Below are 21,585 nucleotides of genomic sequence, written 5' to 3'. Positions count from 1 at the left end.
GGAGAAAACATTGGCATTGTCAGTTTCAAGGAAACACTCGATCAGGATAGCTGATTGGTGTCTTCTTTATCTTTGACAAGGAGATTTTTGTCAATGCAGTCTTGAATGATGTTCTTAAGGACGAAGCAGTTCTCTGTGTCATGCCCTACTGCTTGGTGAAACTTGAAAATTTGTTCTTTGAATCTGCTTATAATTGCTGAAGGATCAACGACTTTAGGCAAACCGATCATTTCTCTTGCGAGCATATACTCCAAAACACTTTCGAGCATCTAGTCTCGAGAAGTGAACTTGCGATCATTACTCCAGTCCTTGCGTTTTGGTTTTTTCTGAATTTTTGCTTTAAGTTGGGGACTACATTGGAGAGGCTTATCATTGTTGAAAAACTTTCCTTTTTGGTCTTTGAATCCCTCTGAATTGTTACCACGATTATTTTTGTTGCCTTTGTTATTGTTGGAGGAATTGGTAGAAAGAGTGAAGTGAGTTTTCTTCTTGGCATCTTGACTACCTTTTGAGAGCGCAAGGCTCTCATATACACCATTCTCTATCCTCATCTTGAGTCATTCTGCTCGTTTTGTTAATTCAATGAAAGATCGCGATGGGGAGGTAGAAATGAGTCCCCTTAGAGGTTGAGAGAAATTATTTAGGATTACTGACAATGCATGCCCTTCTGATATCGAATCCCTCATTCGATTGCAAGTGGATCTCCATCTGTGAATAAATCTCTAGCTTTTTGCCCTTTTTTTGTCTCAGGTCGCAGAGATGATTCAATGTGGGCAGGGTTTCAGTAGTAAACAAAAATCACTCAATGAATAAATTAACCACCTTATCAAATTCCTTCAATTAGATAGGATTGATATGCTCTAAGTACCACTTGGCAGCGACACCCTCCAAACTGCGTGAAAAACAAAAGAATAGAGCTCGATTGTCTCTTTTAAACTTGGAACACTTAGTGAAAAACATGGCAAGATGGGCATTGAGATTGCCAAAACCATCAAACTTGATAAATTTCTTAGGAAAATTATCGAGACTATCATCCCCGTCTAATCCATCGTAAAAGTCTTCACTCATGAAGACCTTCTTGTACCCTTGTCGCGGGCTTACAGATCTTTGACTATCTTGGCCATTTCCTTCAATTGTACCTGAACTGGGTCATCGACAAACTGATCTTTAGATTTGTTGGCCGACCCTTGCCCCTGAGTTGACTTTTAAAATGCTTGCTAATCCTCACACTCTTCATCGGTGTCATTTACTGACTCAGATTCATCAGGGGTATCCTCGTACTGAACCCTTTTCTTTAAGATCTTCAAGTGCTTTTTTATGGTACGACCATTGACCTTTTTCTTACTGGGGATTTTGCCTGAACTTGCCCCTGCCGATTCATTCTTTATTTTATTCATTATCTTCTAGAACAGTGAATACATCTGAGGGTCAACATCATCCTTGTCTTACTGACTTTGATTCCTGGGAGATCGAGGAGGCGACATTTCTTTTTCAGATGCGGAGAATTGATCGATATGCTGGAGGGATGCAGTCTTCTTGTCGAACCTTGTCTGAACCATGTAGGATTGCATGCTCTCTGCAGAATAAAATAGGCAATTAGTTTTAAAGAATAGCTTTAGGATAAAACAAATAGGGGAAAAATATTTGATGAGAGTTGAGCTGACAATTTCAAGGATATCCCATTACCAAGGATTGGGTCATCGTTGGAATCACGACAATTGCATTGTTATTCTTGTAAAGGAGATAAATAACTAGAATATGCCTTGTTACCTAGGCGAGGTCGTCAAACCATAATAAAAAGATTAATTGTTGAAAAAGAATGATTTTATTAATAATAGACTTGATAGAGAGAGGACGAACAAACAATCTGTCACCACTCATGATAATTAGAGGACACTCGAGAACCAGGAAAAATGGTGAATGTAACAAAAGAATCCCAGTTATGCTTGGCAGAATAGTATGTTTTGGACCACTGAGCAGACTTTAGATCGAATTCTGGGACAATGCTTGACAATAATCGAGCTTCAATGCGCTTATATCTCTATGAGAACTATCTGACACATCGCTCTTGTTGGTAATAATCGGAGAAGAAATGTCTGAGTAACTTGAATCTTTTGTCATATGCATAGGTGTATCAAGGGAGTGACTCCTGACGGTTGAAGTAGTCTCACACGATTTCTTCTTCATGGAGGTTCTCAATCAAGAATTTGTACTGAGAAGTGGGTAATGGCTTTTTGCTGTTATACCTAAATGAGTTGGCTCGAGCTGGCACGTGCCGAAAGAACCAAGACTGTAGTGCGTAGATGCACCTTTCTACTAAGATCGAATCTTTGAGCACAAAACGGGTCAATCTGCGGTATGAGAAGGCAAGTGTGACCATAGCGATCGAGAGACAGTTGGTCTGCCAACTTCCCCAAGAGTTGTACTGTTCTGATGTCAATATAGTTCTGTTCGTCCTGGAAGAAGGCTAGCCCTACGATGCACAAGATCATTGCATGCTGAATCCTTTCCCGCACTGCTCGAGATAAGTAGTTGACTTCTTCAAATATTCCATATTGTTAGTATAGCTCAAACAAATCAACATATTGACTCTCATATGCCTCTATCAGTGGCCAAGATCTGCGTCTAGTCATACGGGCTAAAGTATCTCGGGGGTCAAGTCCCTTGACGTTGATTAGACATTACTGTTCAATGGGATCATCTGGTTGACTAGCTGGCTCAGGTAGACCCATGATGTCTAAAAATTCATCCAGTAGTAGAGTCATCTCTCCCCACGAGAACCAAAATGGACAGGTACTCGGATTCCACCGCTCTGCTAAAGCTTGAATTAAATTGCCATTGACGATCTGTTCTTCTACTGCTGATGCTAGTTTCAATCCGCAGTCACTCAGATGGTCCAAGAACATACGAGAGAAGTTTCTAAAGCAAGAATAGTACCATCGGGGAATGAAAGATCTGGTGTTCAGAGTTCGATGATTAGGAAGACCTTATCACACCTCATAAAAGATATGGTCCTCAGGAAAAACTGAATCGAGTTGACTGGATGCCATCAAGATAGACTAGAAAATAAAGAGAAAATCAGGATAAGACTTGAGAAAAACCACATGATTTTTGAATAAATTGCAGGCAGGATCAAAACAAGGCTGAAACTTCGAGATCCGGAGGAAAGGAAAGATGAAAATCACCTGGAGTTTTGAAGAAAATAAAGGAGATTTATAAAAATCGTCAAGGGTTTAATGAAATTCTTGTAAAGGAAATGTAGAAAAATCCATGAAAAATAAGGAGGTTTTTGAAAAATCATCCAGTATTCTTGGAAAATTTGTTGAAAAAAATATAAGAAAATAAAGAGATAAAGAGAAATAATTAAAATGCATTCAACCATATCCTGCACAACCAAGTATGCTCATACAACATTCACTAAAAAGCTGACTTTAAATGCACAAGTTTTGAAATAGTTGTAGGACCCTAACCCGAACTCTAAAGCTTAGATCATATGTGTCCAATCATGCTATGCCGATGTACTCGAGCTGATGCTCAATGTACATGACATAAAATAATTTCTCTGATTCTAGGCTCATGTTTTCTAACATCCTTGAGCACCTGCCGATATACTTTAGACTATGGCCCTCGGTATATGGCAGAGGGGTTTAACCCAAATAGATGACCCAGTTATAAGGCTTTGTCCTGAACTATGGTTCTGAAAGAAAGCCCAACACTGTGATGGCCAGGTAAAAGTAGGTGGGGTTGTTTTTAAAATATGATCAACATGCAGGAAAACTGAAGGCTCTAATGACCTAAAGAAGTAGATTTTTTGAAAAATTTACAAGAAGCAAACATTGTTTTCGATCAGATTCTAGATTGAGGAGGATTGTATTTGACCTAAGTTTAAGTGATCATGAATAATGCCTCCTTAATCGGTCCTACCAAACCATGCCTAAGTCTACATGCTTCCATGTCAGCTGGGTTTGATTATAGGTCCTAGGTTCACATGAAATAAAGCTGACATTACAGAACATGATTTTGACAAGTTGAATAGAACAAAGCACAAGATTGATCAGGCAAAGACAAGTCACATCACTGTCGCCAAGCCTGTTATCATTGCAAAATTTTACTTTTGCAAGTCAAACTGACCTTTGAATTTTTTTTTGAAAATAACTCGCCTCCATTTTAAAATACGAGAAAATTCTGAGGAATATGACTTGCCTGTTGGTATGAGGTTCGACCGTTCCTGGTGCCATAATTAGGAGTAATTAAACCAAGGATCAATCATGTGCTTTGCTTTGCTCAACTTGTCTAAATCGATGTTTTATTTCTAAATGCACAAAGAATCAGGCATGTGCTATGACTTAGAAATTTTTTGACTGAAATCATGATGTATGCTTCAAATATTGAAAAATACTTAAAAAAAAGGATATTTTAAAAATCATGAATCAGATTGAGAAGTCTTTTTGAAGAAAGGAAAACCGATTTGTGAAGAAAAGGAGATCTTTTTGAGAAAATCGAATTATGGAGAAAGACTTAGAGAAAATCATTTTTTGTTGAGATTGAATTGGAAAACATCAAAAGGGATGGGCGTGTGGCTCTGTGAAAGTCTTTTCATGATGCAGTCTAAGCCTAGATGAGTGAATGAATGCATTTTGAGAAAATATTTTTTGAAGAATTTTATGAAAAATCATTGATAAAAGATTTTTTGTGCCTTATAGAACTTAGACAAAATAAATTCTTTATATATACCTGACTATGGCCATGAATACGCATTGAATATATCTCATTTGATTCTAAAAGAGAAAAATACTTAAAAAAGTTTTGAAAATGTGCCATTATTTCTGAAAATGCTTAAGAGTGTAGGCTGTTTGTGACTTAAAAGAAGATAAATTTGGATATTATTCGTATTCTGACTATGACCACAAATACGAACTCAATTGAGTTTATTAACTCCTTAGAAGTGAGTGCACGTGCCATTCATGTAGATCATTATGGATTTGAATATGCATGAATCATCATCCATCACACGATTAATATTATTAAAAATAAACTATATACAATGCAATACTATTCTAAGCAGAAAAAGTAAATTCTTATTCCAATGTTTACAATTACAATTTACATAAAAAGAGAAAAGAAAATAAAAGAAAGTATACTCTTGAATGTCTCTGCAAAACTAGAAAACTTGTTAGTGAAAATAAGTCGGCTTTTCTGGATTTATCCAACAATATCTAGAAATTGCTAGATTTATCCGGATATAAGCATTTTTCCACGTTTCTCTGAGATAAACATAATAAAAACTAATATAAAATTGAATAAATAATAAAGATAAACAATTTTAAAATTCAAAATTTGGAGAAAAATGACAAAAATACCCCTAAAAACAAGACCATGACCTTGAAATCAGGGTTTTCAGAAAAGATTTTGGTAAAACTTTGGATTTAGGGCTCAAATGGATTCAAATAAATACCAAATCGGGTGTAAAGAATCCTAGCATGATTATAAATATGATCAAACATTAAAAATATAATTTTTTTTATAAAAAAAACCAAAATATCATGAAAATAGTGATTTTTACCCGTGTTTCAGTTGAACTGGGACTCCGCGGGCACCTTGTTTTTATGATCTAATCAAATAATATATCAAATGAATTAAAAAATTTATAAAAATCAACATGGATAGTTTTGATAACCCTAAAATTAAACTGCATCCAAAAATATATATTTTTAATATGAAAATTGAATAAAATCTAAAAATACGCGATTTTGCCTGCGGGCACATACCTATCACAGTGTCAGACCCAAATTGAGTATCAGACCACCATAGAAATTTATAAACATTTACAGAGAGATACTAGACAAAAAAACAAAGATTTTCTTTTTTATAGATTGAAAAAATCATCTCCGGTTAGGGAGATATTGTTCTGACAATATACGCTAGATTCTGGCTTATATGTAACATATTGAAATAAACACATCCAGTTTCGGGTATAGGGAAATATAGTAAATAGTATTTTAGAAGATTGAAAACGTAAAAATCATCTTCACGCAGTGTTGGATCAAATTCTTGAATCACCTTTGCAGTTCTTGAACAAAACGAAGCTTGAATCTCACACCCAAGGGGCGACAATGGCTAAAATATTAAAGACAAGTAATAAAATTAATAAAAAGCATGAAATAAATAAATAAAACTTACTTTGGAGGTTGCTGCAACAATGGAGGAAGAAAGGGCTGCTGGAGGAAGAAAGGGCTGCTGGAGGAGAGAAAGAAAGCAACAAGAAGAAGAGCTAATGAGAGAAAAAGAACATGGGTAGACCCCCCCTCCCCCCTTGAACCCCTTTTTATAGCTTTTCAAGCATTAATTAGAGATAGTCTTAATTGTTTAAAACTTACTTAATTGAATTAATTAAGAGAGGATGGTTTTGGTTTGACTTTTCAATCATCTTAATTATTCCTAATTGGGTCCTAGTTTGTTTAAAAGAAGTCTCAAATGTGGCGCCACTTGTGTGGGCCCACATTTGGTTTTTAAAAACTCTAATTACAAGTTTTAAAAACAAGGTTTTAGAAAGCGAAAATAAAGGTTATATTTTGAAATGGATTTTGATTTTTCAAACTTCTAACCTAATTAGGACATTGACTAACTTTAAGTTAACCCTAACTCTTTCAAATGTGGCACCACTCAAAGTAGGTCCCACTTGATTTTTCAGGAAACAATTTTAAAATTTTGAAAATAAAGGGTTAAAATGATTTTTTTTCTCAGAAACTTCAAAAAGACATCTAAGCTAATTAATATTTTTTTGTATTTTTGAAATATGAAAGATGTAAAATAAAATGAAATTGAAAATTAGGGTTTTGCACCCTTGCAGGGTGGGTCCAGCTTGAAGAAAGTTGAAAACTGATTTGAAAATCAAGTTTAAAAAATAAAAGGTTTTAAGAAAGAAAGGTTTTTGAAAATAAAACCAAAGTTCTAAATCAATCAGAGTCCTAAATGGATTAAAACTCTTTCAGATGTAGCATCCACTGTGTGGGCCCCACACCAGGGTTTTGAAAAAGTTGAAATAAAGACTGAAAAGGGTTTTGAAACGAAGTCGAAATCACTCGATGAGAATCAGAAGTTCTAAAAAACAGAGTCCTAAACTAACTGAAACTCTGGAACAAAGTTCTGAAATTTTAAAACTCTTGAATTTTGGGTTTTTTGAAAGGAAATAAAGAGGTTTTGAAAGATTATTTCAGGGATTAGTGAAAATGAACAAAATGCAAGACCAACGATAGAGTTCTAATCAACTAGGACTCTAGAATAGAGTCCCAAAATTTTGAAAACTCTTGAAACTGGATCTGTTTCAAAAAATAAGTGAAATAAAAGTAAAAGGAGGAAATCATAGTAGAGTTCTGTGATCATCGCAAAATTTTTCCTCTCATAATGTTCTCTCTCTTCCTTCTCTTTTCCTTTCCAACCTCTTATTTTCCTCCTTTTTGAAGGGAGAAAAAATAAAAGAACGGAAAGAAAGAGAGAAGAGAAAAGAAAGAAGAGAAGAGAAGAGGAACTCTTTTGCGAGTCTCACTTGACCTTAATTTTGAAAATATTTGAAATAACTCACCTCCGTTTTTGAAATATTTGCGGGAAAACTGGGAGACGGGATCCGCTCGTCGGTACGAGGTTCGACCTTTCCTGGCACCTTTACCAGGGGTAATCGAACCAAGGGTCGAATTAATGCCTTTTGTTTTGCTAAGAAATTATCTAAGAATTTATTCTAAGTCTAGATGCACAAAGAATCATGCTTGTGCAAATGCAAAGATGTATGCTCTTTTTGAAAATGTTTTTGAAGAATTCCCAAGTGTTTCTGAGATGAATCTGATAAGGGAGTGAATAAATGATTGAATTTAACTTAGAACTTGAGATAGATCAGAGAAGTTCTAAGTCTTTGAAGTAGATCAGAGTTGGAAGAATGAATGAGAAAGAATGACTTGGAGCTTTGAAATGAAAGGAAATGAAATTTTAAAGTTAGAAATGGACTTTGAATTTTGAATTTGAAGTTGGAAATTTAGAACGGATCTGAGAAATCCAGATGATATTTAAGAATAGAAATGGATTTAAGAGATTCAGATTAGATCCGAAAATGAAATTGAAATCTAGAATTGGAATTGGATTCTGGATCCTAAAAATGGAGTGGATCTGAAGTCTGAGATCCAAATGTAGATTTGGGTTCTAGATCCTAAGATGGATTTGGATCTGAAGTCTAAGATCCAATGTAGAGCTGAACTCTGGACCCTAAGATGGAATTGGATCTGAAGTCTAAGATCCAAAGTATAATTTGATTCTGGATCCTATAATAGATTTTGGATCTGAAGCTGAGACCCAAAGTAGGATTGGATTCTAGATCCTAAGAATTGGAATTGGATCTGAAGTCTGAGATCCAATGTAAAATTGGTTTCTGGATCCTAAGAATTGGAATTTGGATCTGAATCTGAGATCCAATGGTAGAATGAGGATCTGGATAAATTTTGGATCTGTGATTGGAGATCCAAAAGTGGAATAAGGTTTTGGATCCTAAATGGAATTTGGATCCGTGATGGGAGATCCAAAGTGGAATGGAATTTATACTTGAGATTAGGATTTGTCTTTGGATTTGGGTTTTGAAAGTCCAAATGGGACTTTTGAAGATGGATCTGGATTTTGAAAACCCAGATGGAACTTTTTAGGAAAGTTTGGATTTTGAGATTCAGAATCAATCTCAACTTTGATTTAAAACTTGAAGAAAACTTGATTTTGAATCAGAAGATGGATCAGAAGATGGATCAGAAACTTCAAAGTTAAATTGAACTTTGGATGTTGAATTGAGTTGGAAATTTGAAGTTTTTGAATATAAAATGGTTTTGGAGCTTCAAAGTCAAATTGGACTTTGAAATTGAACTTTTGAATCTTGAAATGAGATAGGATTGGATTTGAATAAGATCTGATGAAAAGAAGAAACACTTGGGATTTTAAAAGAAGTTTTAAAAATATGATGCAATTCTATCCTATATGATGAATGAATTTGAATAAGTTTGAAATTGGAATTTTGAAAAGCTATTCCATTCTTTGAATGAATTAAAATAAGATTAAAAATATAATACATCCTTGACTATGGTCATTGAATGTATTATATGATAATCTATATTTAAATTCAAAAGAAGAATAAAATACATTTTAGTGCTTTTATAGAATTTAAAATGAAATTAACTCTCAATATACCCTGACTATGGCCATTGGTATATGTTTTGAGTTAATCCTAAGTTAGATTCTGATAAAAGAAAGAAAATATTTCGAGAAACTATGATGAATTTTGAAAGTGGATCTAGTGTGGACCCAGTGTTATTTCATAAAAGATGAGAATTCTAAGTTTTGTTCACACCCCGACTATGGCCGTTGATGTAAATCGTCAACTTAGAATTAACTTACCTCTTACGAAATGGTGCACGTGCCATTTGTGTTTCACCATTGTGGGGATTTTGAGAAATAAAGGAAAAATGCATGAAATAAACAATTCATGGTATTCTATAATGCTCATTCATTCTAGTCTAGAAGCTGAAAATGTAAATTTTTCATTATAATCCAACTATTACAATTCTGGAATTTGAAATTTTCAATCTAGGAAAGAAATCAACCTTTTCTATACATTCCTGAAAAACGGGGTTAGCACAAAACAAAATACAAAAAATCTAAGATATCATATCGAAACTAAAAGAATATATACATATATATGCTGATGGCGAAATACATATAGAAATGTATGTGCAAAACACAATATCAACACTAAATGATACAAGCATATAGCATTTTTATTTTTGGTGAGAAAACATGTATGTATATGTAATGAGGAATACATGAGCTGAAGTGGCAAATGCGGTGTGTAGTTACAAGACATGGTTGTATGTTGGTGCCATGATAACAGTATAAAATGCTGTGGAGTAGACAAAATCTATAGCAGCTATGGTATAGGTGAGTGATATAGGTGTTGTATGCTGCTGTGTATATTGTACACAACGAGATATATGCAATGGGGTTGAGACAGGTAAGTATGGATATGGTGTTGTGAAGCAAAGATGAGGAAGTGCACAGGTGGTGTGAAAGTGCTGAAACGTCAATGAGTGTTGTGCTGGTGAAAAAGTGCAGTTGATATGCAAAATGGCTATGAAGTTGTAGCTGCTGAAGCTGAAGGGTGGTAGCTAATGGTGATTGGTATAGGCTATGCACATGGCAGCGGGGATGGAGGACCAGGTGTCGTGTAGTATATACACAAGTGCAGACGGTGAATAGTGCATTTTGCAGAAGATGTGCACAATGTAAGGTAAATATAGCAGATGTGTTTGTGATAAGTACTGGCAGTTTGTGAAATTGAGTGCAGAGGGTAAGGAAGGGTAGCTGGTAGTGTATTGGTGTGTGTAACAGGTAGGACTAATGGGGTGACAAGGGTGTGTATAGGTAAGCATGGGGGATGGCGCAACGAGGTGCTGCTATAGGATTTGGTGACAGTAATTGTGATTGCAGTCACGGCTCTGATGGGGGATAATAGGGAAGTGAGTGATGTGTATACAAAGAAATGAGTTGAAGTGAACATACAGGGGAGGCTATGGAGAGTCAACTTGGCTTCCTCATCGACATAAACCTCTATTGGCTGAAAGGGAACAAACGTCAGGTCAAACCAGATTAGAGACTGTCCTCAACGTTCAAGTGAATCCAAAGTCAATGGATGACCCATCACCAGCTTCCCCTCCAACCAAGATTCAATCCGATCTCTTTCCAAATTTCTGGGTACCAATCCTTCTCCAATTTATTCACCAATACTAAATTCAAGAGACCCAGGCCCAAAAAAATATACTACATTGAGTAAATTATCCAAAAGCCCCAATAGACCAATATCTATAACCCCTAAAAGAGACTACCAAATTTAATAGAACAAGCAGGAAGGAATGAACCGTGGTCCAGATGGAATAACCAGGGCAGCAACAGACCAGATTTACCTAGGAAGGTAAACCCTAGCACGAGACACCAAATTTTCAACTGAGATAACAAGCCCTACTTCCTCATGAAGAAGATAATCATTCAGATGCACTAGATCTACCGAACCCATTAGGTACCGAAGGAGTGTAGAAGTATATAACTATTGACAACAAGAGTTGCAAATAACTCAAAAAAAAAGAAAACTGGCAACTGTAAATGACAAACTAAGTTTTCTACAGCATTGTCATGGAACATTACATCTTGCAAAAACAGGGCGGACTTCTTTACTGAAGGTTGCTGAGAGCATCATTACTTGTTTATTATAAGGAGTCATCTTGAAGATTTCCTGCACATCTCTCCTCATGTCTACATTTCAAGAACAGGCCAGTATGATAATAATAAAAGAAAAAGTAGAATAACATATACAGAGTAAATGATTCATAGAAACACTTTTCTTATTTATCTAATATCATAAATAGCTGAGAACAAATTGCAACATGAGAGAAGTAAGCAGAAAACATACCAAGTGAACTCAAGCATTTTCTCATGCTCATTGAGAATAAAATGCCTCATGTTTATTAAAGCAAAGTCTCTATCCTGGCTAGAGCCAATATCCTTCCAGGTATTCCAACAGCAACGTGTGGGCACTCATTTTTCGATGAATCTTTATGTATTTTGATGCTAAAACCACCATAGAAAATAGAAACCTAGGTATTGGTCAAGTATATACTAACCTTTCAAACTAGTTGTAGATCTGATATGCCAACTCCCTTGTATGGCATGAAACACGTGTTGTAACTGGGCCTTCAACAAGCTTAATCTGCTGCTAGGTGGAGAACAGAAAGACAATAGTTTTTCTTATTCCAGACTTTGCTTGATAGATGATGTCCGTCCCCAGGATCGCTTGAGGGATGCACTTATGTTGCACTTTGATTATGCTGGAATCTGTTAAACTAGATGGCCCTGAGCAGGAGGTTCTTTGATTGGGCCTTCTTCCAGTTTGGCTCCTCACACCCGATATTGCCTTTGTAACATTGGTTTTACTACAAAATGAAGAAGGGGACACCACACCACCTAAGATTGGCTTCGCAATAAGAGCTGGAGAGCCATCCTCTTGTTGGATTTATCGTTGCCCAAAAAGATCTGAATAGGATTTCAATCTTGTCGCAAGGCCTCAGATCGGTGCAGAGGCGGCACTACAGGGTAACTTACGCAAAACATGCAAAAATCGCTGTAGAGGAAGCGTCGTGGAGAGGGGTCGATGGCAGCCGCTTGCAGAAGAGGACATCAGAGAGAGGGGCATATAGAATTACAATGCTTTTAAACACGAACAAAATCAAAGAAAGAACGACTGGTTCAACTTGTATTGTCGGAGCTGAAGATCTTGTAACCCTGCAGGGGTTTTGGATGAAAGGGGAGCCCGACTGTGAAATTCCTCTTAGAACCAGTGGAGAATAATAAGAAGATTGAGGTCTCCGTGCTTTCGATCTTCGGCTATTTGGAAGGAGAAAGCCTATGTAGCTTTGCTGCGAGGGTTTGCTTTTTTTCAATCGAAGAGAACCAGTGGGAAGAACTTGATATAAAAGGAATCAAAGGAAAAGGGGAAGAAGGAAGATGGTTGAAATGCAATCGATCAGAAAGAGATAGGGTGAAGGCGGATTGTGAATGAGAAGAGGCTGTGGAGGGGTGGAAACGGATGGAAGAGAGGGTCTTCGTGCATGCCCTTTTAAGGAGGAAAAGAAGGTTCGAGAGATTCGTTTAGGGTTTTGTGGTTGTTACAGATGGATGGAGAAGGAAGGCGTGCAATCGACCATGGAGAAGAGAGAAAGAGAGGGTTTGGAAGAAAAGAGGAGGGCTTAGGGTTTCTGAGGGTGAGAGAGGGCTTTCTCTAAGCTTTTGTTCGTGAATTTTTTTTCGTTTTTTTTTTCAAAAGAAGGCTCCCTTAACAAAAATTTTCATAAAAATGGTTTAAAAATGATTTTTTTAGCAAAATCGATTTTAAAAAGTTTAAACTCATTTCCATTTTTTTTTTGGTTTTTGTGTTATTTTTCAATTTTTTTTTTGTATTTTTGGAATAAAATCCTAAATCTTGTGAGAAAACAAAGATTGAAGCTAATTTTTTTGTATTTTCGAAAAAATATTTACAAAAGGGAATTTTTCTGAGAATTTAAAAGCTATTTTGAGAAAATTTCTTCAGAAATGGTTTTTGATTCGGATTTTGAAGAAATATGGTTTTAAAGCACTAGATTCGGATCCGGAATTGATTTTGAACATATCAACGTGAATTTTAATCCAGGAAATCTGAAGAATAATTGAAATTTAGCTTTGAAATCGTTTCGATCTTCTCAGAAAATAGAGTCAGGGGCAAAAGGGTCATTTTTATAAAATTTTGGAAAATTTGGGGTGTTCACAAGTTCTAGATCGACTGAAACTCTGCGGCAGAGTCCTAAAATTTTGAAACTCTATAATGAAGTCCTGAAATTTTGAAATTCGATGGTTTGAAAGATAAACAAAGATGTTTTTTGAAAGATTCTCTCAAGAATAAAGTCAGGGTTAGAGTCCTAATCCAACTGAAACTTTAGGATCGAGTCGTAATTCGACTAAAACTCTAAAATTTTGACTTCTTCTGAAAGATTTTGAAGGATTTTTTTGAAAACAGGTGAAAATGACAATAAAATATAGAGTCCTGATTCGACTGAAACTCTGAAATAGAGTCCTAGTCCAACTAAAACTCTAGAATTTTACCAAAATGAAGGATTTTGACAAATTTTATTGAAAACAAGTAAAAATAGAGATGAAAGTCAAAGTCCTAGTCCGACTGAAACTCTATAATAGAGTCCTATTTCGACTGAAACTCTAAGATTTTTGTCTTTTTGAAAACCGGATGAGAAGATTTTTGAAAACAAGTGGAAAACAGGAATAAAGGATGAAATCAGGATAGAGTTCTAATCTGACTAAAACTCTGGGACAAAGTCCTAATCTGACTAAGACTCTGAGATTTTGGCCAAAATGAAAGGAATGGATAAGGGGCAGGACTACTTTTAGTTTAAAACAAAAATGGGATTTTGAAAAAAGCTTAAAAAGGTGAAAATACAAATTCTTGATCTAACTAGGACTTTGAAAATTTAAGAAATTTGAGAAATGAATGAATCCAGAAGCTACACCACCTACATGAATCTCAAATGAGAACTGAGACTAGTTAAAAATTTATTTTAAAATGAATCCAGATCATTTTGTAAAGAAAATATTTTGAAATAAAATCACGGGGGTTGGCAAATGGCAAAATGTGGATTTAAAACCCAGGTTTTGAAATTGATTTCAAAAGAAAAGTTTAAAACTCGAATCTTGATTGAAAGATTTTGAAAAACATGAGAGATGAATCTAAAAAATGACATGCAATGCGATGCAATGACATGAAATGATACAAAATGATATGAAATGAGATGCAAAAGAGAAACCCTGGATGAGGGATTTGAAGTCCCGAACCCGTAGCATAGATAAAAATTTGAACATTTATGTTCGAAGGAAAAAATTGATGATTGAAATTGAGCAAAAAATGGAGAGTAAATCTTGATTACAAGATGAAGTATTTGAATTTGATACATAATTCATGCTCTGAATAGCCCTGACTCAAATGTCGACCAGTTGGTTCCCTGAAAGCTTCTGAGAGTAGGCCCCAGTGGCAAAGGAAATGGTTTGTGAATGAAGGTGAAAATTTTGGGGTGTTAACAACCACATAATACCCTTTGAAGTCTACACAGATGCTTCAGAATTTGTCATCGATAGAGTTATGATGCAGGAGAGACATCCAATTGCTTACGAGAGTCAGAAGCTGAAAGATGTAAAGAGGCACTACATTATGCACGGGCGTGAGATGACGACCATCGTGCACTATCTTAGGACCTGGCAACACTATCTTCTAGGTGCCCAGTTCATCGTCAAGAAAAATAATGTCGTCAGGAGCTATTTCCAAACGTAGAAAAATCTGGCATCCAAGCAAGCTCAATGGAAAATATTCTTAGCTGAGTTCGACTTTGCTTTAGAGTATAAGGTGGAGAAGACAAATGTTGTTGCTAACGCCCTAAGTCACAAGGCAGAACTGCAGTTGTGCGGGCAAAGACTTCCGAAGTTCACTTTGAGGGTGCATTGTTGGACCGCATTCGCAAAGGAATACATCAGGACACAACAACACAACACCTTGTCTCTCTGGCGCAAGCGAGAAAGACTCGATGATTCTAGCTACAGGATGACCTACTTGTGACTAAAGGGGGATGCATCTTCATGCCGCAGTGGGAAAGCCTTCACCACGAATTGTTTAAAGAGTACCATGATACATTATGAGCCCATCATCCAGGTCATGAGCAAACCTTATCACTCCTTATGCGCAGCTACTATTGGCCGCAAATAAGAAACAATATGGAGGAGTATGTGCGAATGTGCCTCGTCTGCCAGCAAGACAAGACGACCAACCAGAAGACTGCCGACCTCCTTGAGCCTCTACCTATTCCAGAACGTCATTGGGAAAGCATTTTCATGAACTTTATTGTTTGCCTGTCAAAGGTAGATGTCTTTAGCTCCATCCTCGTGGTGGTGGATCGTTTATCTAAGTACGTCACCTTCATTCCAACTTCTAAAGAGTTTCCTATAGAGAAGACTGTAAAGTTGTTTGTCAAGTATGTTGTGAAGCACTGGGGTATATCAAGAAACATTGTGAGCGATCGCGATGCTCACTTCCTAGGAAAATTCTAGTGTGAAGTGTTTTTGCTACTCGGCTCTGATCTGCTATTTTTAATAAGTTTTCACCCACAGATTGATGGGCAAACAAAGTGCATCAACTGACTGTTGGAGCAGTACCTCAGGAACTTTGTTAGTGCCAATCAAAAAAATTAAGTGAAACTCCTAGATGTGGCTCAATTCTGCTACAATCTTTAGAAAAGTGAGTCTTCAGGTCACAACCCGTTCGAGATAGCTACAGGCCAGCAACCGCTGACCCCACATACTCTAGTCGCACCGGAGAAGGGAAGGTCATCATTTGCCTATTAGTTTATTCGAGATTGGCATGAGCAGACTGAGCTGGTAAAGGTGTTTCTGCATAAGGCGGCTAAGAGGATGAAGAAATGGGCGGACAAGTATCGTCGACCTACTGGGTTTCATGTTGGGGACCAGGTGCTGGTAAAACTTTACTCGGATCACACAAGCATCTTTCGTGGACAACATTGCAGACTGATAAGAAAGTAGGAGAAACCATTTACCATCACAAAGAAAGTGGGCAATCTGGAGTACAAGCTGGAGTTGCCCCCAGATTTCAAGGTGCACCCGGTGTTTCACGTGTTCAACCTGAAACCGTTCTATGCAAACAGGACAGATCTGGAATGCAGCATGTCACAACACACTCCTATTCTGCAGAGGGTCTCGACAATGCAACGGGTCGAGAAGCGTCTCAGTAAGATCCTTCACCACAAGGTCAACTACTTGAGCGAAGCGAAGAAGTATTTTGTACAGTGGGAGAAGACAGTAGAGCCGATGTGGGAGCCAACATTCTGAATAAAGATCCGTTATCCAGATGAAGTCAGGGCCTACCATGAAACAAATGGAGCCGAGGGGGACACATGATTTGAAGGGGGAAGCCTGTTTTCCTGTGACCTACTTTGTACAGTTGTGTCTAGAGTCTGTTTTACTTTGGTTGAGTCTTGATGTAAGTGTCGAGTCTTGTAACTTTCTTCGAGCCACCCTTGCACTTTGGTTCAGGTTGATTAATATCCTGAAGGGTTAGCTCGTAGATCTGAATTCTAATGGGCTTGTAGGAAAAATTATAAATGAATGTAAATGCGTTGAGCTTTCTTTTGTTCATCCTCGTTGCGATTACTTTCAAGTGATTACAATTTATCTCCCTCTCTCTTCTTTCGCTCTCTTGCACTCTAAGTTATCTAAGTTTATGCAAGCGGCAAGCAAGCAAGGAGAAGGCTTGCGACGGTAAGAAAGAACCGCTGCACTGCACTGACCTATTAAAGAAATAGGCCTGTAACACAGACTTTAGAGTGTGTTGTGCGGTTCGGAGGTTTAACTAGACATGGTTCCTTTTAAGGCGTATTTTTTTTTGACAGAAAAGGCTGGGGTTAGGCATACCCTACCGGTTATACAACTAAAGAAGCAAATCGGGTCATGCTAAACATGGGCTTTTTTGCTCATGCCAACATCGTGGCCGTCCGTTTTGTATTTTTAAAAGTTAAAAAGTTGACAGAACAATTATATGCTATGTGGCATTCATCCAAAATGCAAACAAACTACCACGATGTTGGCATGAGCAAAAAGCTCATGTTCAACATGACCTAATCTGCTTCCTACAACCGGTACCATTTGGGGTTCCAACTTGCAATGTCCCAATACATGGTGCTGGGCCTGCCAGATAAGCGAAGCCCAATTGGTGTTCTTCTATGACATGTTTGAAAGTTAGACAGATGTAAGAAAAGTGAAGGTACGAAGGAAAAATGTATTATGTTTGATTTTTTTTTTAGATTTTTTTTTTTTATAAAATACAAATATTTTAGAAAACATTTCTATCAAAAAAAAGAAAAGACTGCTCATCTTCCAATCCCATCTTACCACCACCTCTCTGCCCTCCATCACTTTGCTTCATCTCCAGCATTTCTCGATGTTCCCTTTGTTGTCTCACCTGCTACTTCCGTTTGGCGTGTGCTTAGCTGCATATCAGTTTTCCTTCTACAACGGGAATGTCTCTTACATCACCGCCGCTCCTCTCGGTGTCAAGCAACAGGTAATCTCTCTCTCTCTCTCTCTCCCTCTCTCTCTGTGTGTGTGTATTTTAATTAGTTATCAGATGATGGGTCACTTAATGAATGTAGATATATTTAACGGGTAGTGATGGGAAATGTGGGTCTTATCTGCAGTTGTATTGTGGGTTGGTTGGCTTCATCAGGTTTTTGAGCTATTTTGTATGTGGGTTACGCCCACATTGTGCGTAATCTTAACTGCTTAGTTTGACTATCAACTGTAGAAGATTCAGCAATGCATATTAGATTTTTATCATTTTTGTCAAGATCGTTTACCGGGTTGAGTAGATCGACAGTCGGTATTGTGATTCTTCTTTTATTTAGCTGTTGAATTTGTTTGTTTTGGCTCACAAGATTTAGTAATAGTCACAATGTCGGTGCACCTTTGAACGATTTCCTCGAAAAGTTTTCTCACAATGCGTGACATGATACTAGCTTTTTATCCCGATTCACAATTTCGTTTGTAGTATTGAGACAAACGTTTTTCGAGATTTAACGGGTTTTAGCGTGGTGGAAATGCAAGTGGAGGAGAAGCTACTCCTCCACCACCAGCATCCCTCCTCTCTCACATTTTTCTATCATTTTTCATTTTATTTGTTTCATGCTACACAAGCAAGTGGAAACTTTTTATTTGGAAAAATTATAATAAACTTTCTTTTCCTATGAGAAATTTTCTTGTTTCCAAACGTGCCCTGTGATTACACTTTCACACCTTGAGAAAAGCCTTTAAACTTTAATTCAGCCATTTTTATCAACTTTGTTATTGTTATTAGTGCTCTAGGCTTTATATAATCCACTAATTGTACCAGAAGCTTCAAGGAGAACCTTAAAATGGTGACACTATGTAGATTCAATAATGGTCACATCAAAACGGCGTAAACCTACCCCAAAAAGAACTTGTTACTTTCTTTAAGAAAAAAAGTATGATGTGGAGGTATCTGATTTTTCTGTCTTCGCATCAACTTTATCCATATAAGGTTTATCCGAGATCAGATAAAGTCATTCGTCAAATGAGAAAAATTCTCATATGACAATCTTGACCATTGAGGGAAATCGTAAGATGGTTCCATGTGTCTCACACTTTTCACGTTGCTCCAGTTAGGCTGTGTTTAGGAGGTTGTTGTGGGAGGAATTGGGAGGGTGTTACAGAATACTGCTTGGGAGAAAGAACGTAGGCAATCATCAATTTAGGTTGGGATTCAGGAGGTTCTAAATCCTCACTTTTTACCCTCTCTCAACTCAAAGTATTTACAACTCCTGGTTTTGAAGGATTCCAATGAGTAGTTAGTTACCAAATTACATTTACCCCTCTCTTATATTCAGTTTATATCCAGGCTACCCCAAATCCCACATAATGGTCAGACATTGGATTTGAATACAAAATAAATCTTATTAGGTCAGATGTAAATTATTTGGATTTGGATTCATCCGGGCATAAATTCCCTATATCAAATCCATATCTAAGTTGAATATCAATTGAATATTTTCTTTTTATCAAATCTAACTGAATGGATTCAATCAATTGGATGTCTGGCCCACATGGGGTCTTAATAACAAGGTCGAAAATGAATTGGATTTGGTCAAATATTTAGTCTGAACCTAAGACTTTATTTCAGATGTCGATTTAGATTGACATATTCTTAGTGTTTTCCATTAAAATCACTGATTAGAATCAGATATATGATTGGATTTAGATCTTATCCAATTCATTTATAGATTGTAGATGTAAGTTTTTTCACCAATATTATTAGGAAGCTTAAGGTTGATACTTGAATTCTAGTATTTAGATTTCCCCTAACTCCCATTGAATCCCACCAAATGCTTTTCCCCATACGCAGCCTTAACGGCATTACACCGTTAGCTCATATTAAAAATTTAAATAAAAGTAATAGAATATTATTCAGAACCCGAAAAAAGGCAAACCTAAAGTTTTTTTTGCTCTCTCTTTCAATGTCTTTATTGCAGCACCAAAGCTCGAGAGAGGAGGAGTTCAGAGGAAGGCCAAGTCTCTCCCTGCCCCATCCTCAACGACATTAATTACCAGAGCAGGAGAGCTCGGAAGAGGAAGAGGAAGAGGAAGAGGAAGAGGAAAAAGAAAAGCTCAGAGGATGGCCATCTCTCTATCTCTTTTCTCCCACCAATCACAGTCTCACAACACCATTACTAGTCCCTTTTCTCTCCACTCATTCTTATACCCACCACCATTTCGTTGTTGTCCCAATAAGTGAGATTAAAGGCTTGTCATGTATGAGGAGAAATTACAAATTAATATACTCCACTATATTAGAGCTTAAGCACCCGTACCTTCTAATAGAAAGATGATTGTTAGCCCAGTGTATCGATTTTACCTTTTTCTCAACATATTTGTATGCTTCTTCACTTTACTTACGAATCTTTAAAATATAAAAATGATATTGTTGTCTTGTGGGTGCTTTGGCAGTACACCACTAGTATGCACTAAGAGCGGTGCACTAAATTTCTTCGAAAAGTTTTCAGTCAGGTGCTTCATGCAATATCTATAATGACAATTACATCATATACGAGAGACAACATACAAAACCCTTTTTTGATTATCTGAGATAACTGTTAACTGTTGTTTAACCTTAGTCTTAACATCTTCGTGGATATTTATTTGGTTTTTCATATGTCCAAAAAATTATTTTCATGACTTATTCGACTCCTTATCCACCACTCCAAATGCTACAAAAAATATATCACCAAAAGCATTAATCGTGTGGGCAGACAACAAAATACTCATGTATTTTCCTTTTAGGAAGGTGCCATTATCACAAGAAGTGAAGGGTATCATTTGACAAACTCATTGATGCATGGTCAAAAATATAAAAATATATACTTAAATCTACTATCCATATCAGTCTTAATGAACGTCATTGATCTAAAGATAACCGTCATCAAATGATGACAATAAGCGGGAAGCATCCTTAAGGACTCCTTGAATGAACTATATAGCATCAACCTAGTCAATTCACGTCTATGCCATGCTTGTTAGTAAGAAACCTCCATACCTATATCGTGACTGAGGTCGCTTATGATTTCTCTTGGACTCATCTTCGGGTTATCGTGCAAACGTGTATGAATAATACGTAAAATTCACTTTGAAGGCATTTTTTTCTGCAATAAGGTTGCCTACTGATCCACCATATGTATGCCCGTTTTGATACCTCTTCACTTTAAAGAATGTTACTTCGCACATCTTTGTGCAGTAGATCTTCCAGAGGCAATCCATCATAGTCTGTGAGTTATTTTTCGTACATACGAGAGTGACTTTGTTACTATAACTCTTCACAAATTTTGTTTTAAAGTTATTTATAACCACATGATCTCTAAAAAACTCAAGACACTGCTCAAGATCAGTAAACTTTTTGCTGCAAGCAATTTCACAAATGTTTGACTTTGTTGATAGCCACTAGAATTGTTTGCATTCGTTAAGTTTTTGTTGTGCAACTCATCATACAACTGAAAAGCCTTTGCATCAATTATTTTCATTTTCTCTTCATTGACTGAGAATCCATTGATTAAGAACCAAGGGTTTGATTTCCCAAATGTCATTAGCGCATTGTTCTTACCCACCGGTACTTATTTCAAATTATCATTAATTTGGTCCTCTATCATTTTTAAGTCTGATCTAGCCGACATGGTATACTCAAAATTATTGTTATCATATGATTATGCATTGTGTTCGTCATCGCTGCTAGCACAAAATAATTGATCGACTGTACAAAGTAGATCAAAACTCGTTCTAGGTATGATTCTCTTTGCTTCAAAAAATACAACATTCATGCATTCCCAACTTTCAAGATTAAAAAAA

General features: G+C 36.6%; 1 pseudogene; it reads right to left on the bottom strand.

Annotated features, from left to right (window-relative positions):
• Positions 1-1,445: 1,445 nt before the first annotated feature.
• On the bottom strand, positions 1,446-15,294 carry LOC149821541 (DEAD-box ATP-dependent RNA helicase 15-like; annotated as a pseudogene).
• Positions 15,295-21,585: the final 6,291 nt, after the last annotated feature.

The sequence above is a fragment of the Nuphar pumila genome, chromosome 11 (assembly GCF_984573655.1).
Source record: "Nuphar pumila chromosome 11, dmNupPumi1.hap1.1, whole genome shotgun sequence".
NCBI lineage: Eukaryota > Viridiplantae > Streptophyta > Magnoliopsida > Nymphaeales > Nymphaeaceae > Nuphar > Nuphar pumila.
Note: the sequence above shows the minus strand (reverse complement) of the source record. Positions and strands in the feature narration are given on the sequence as shown.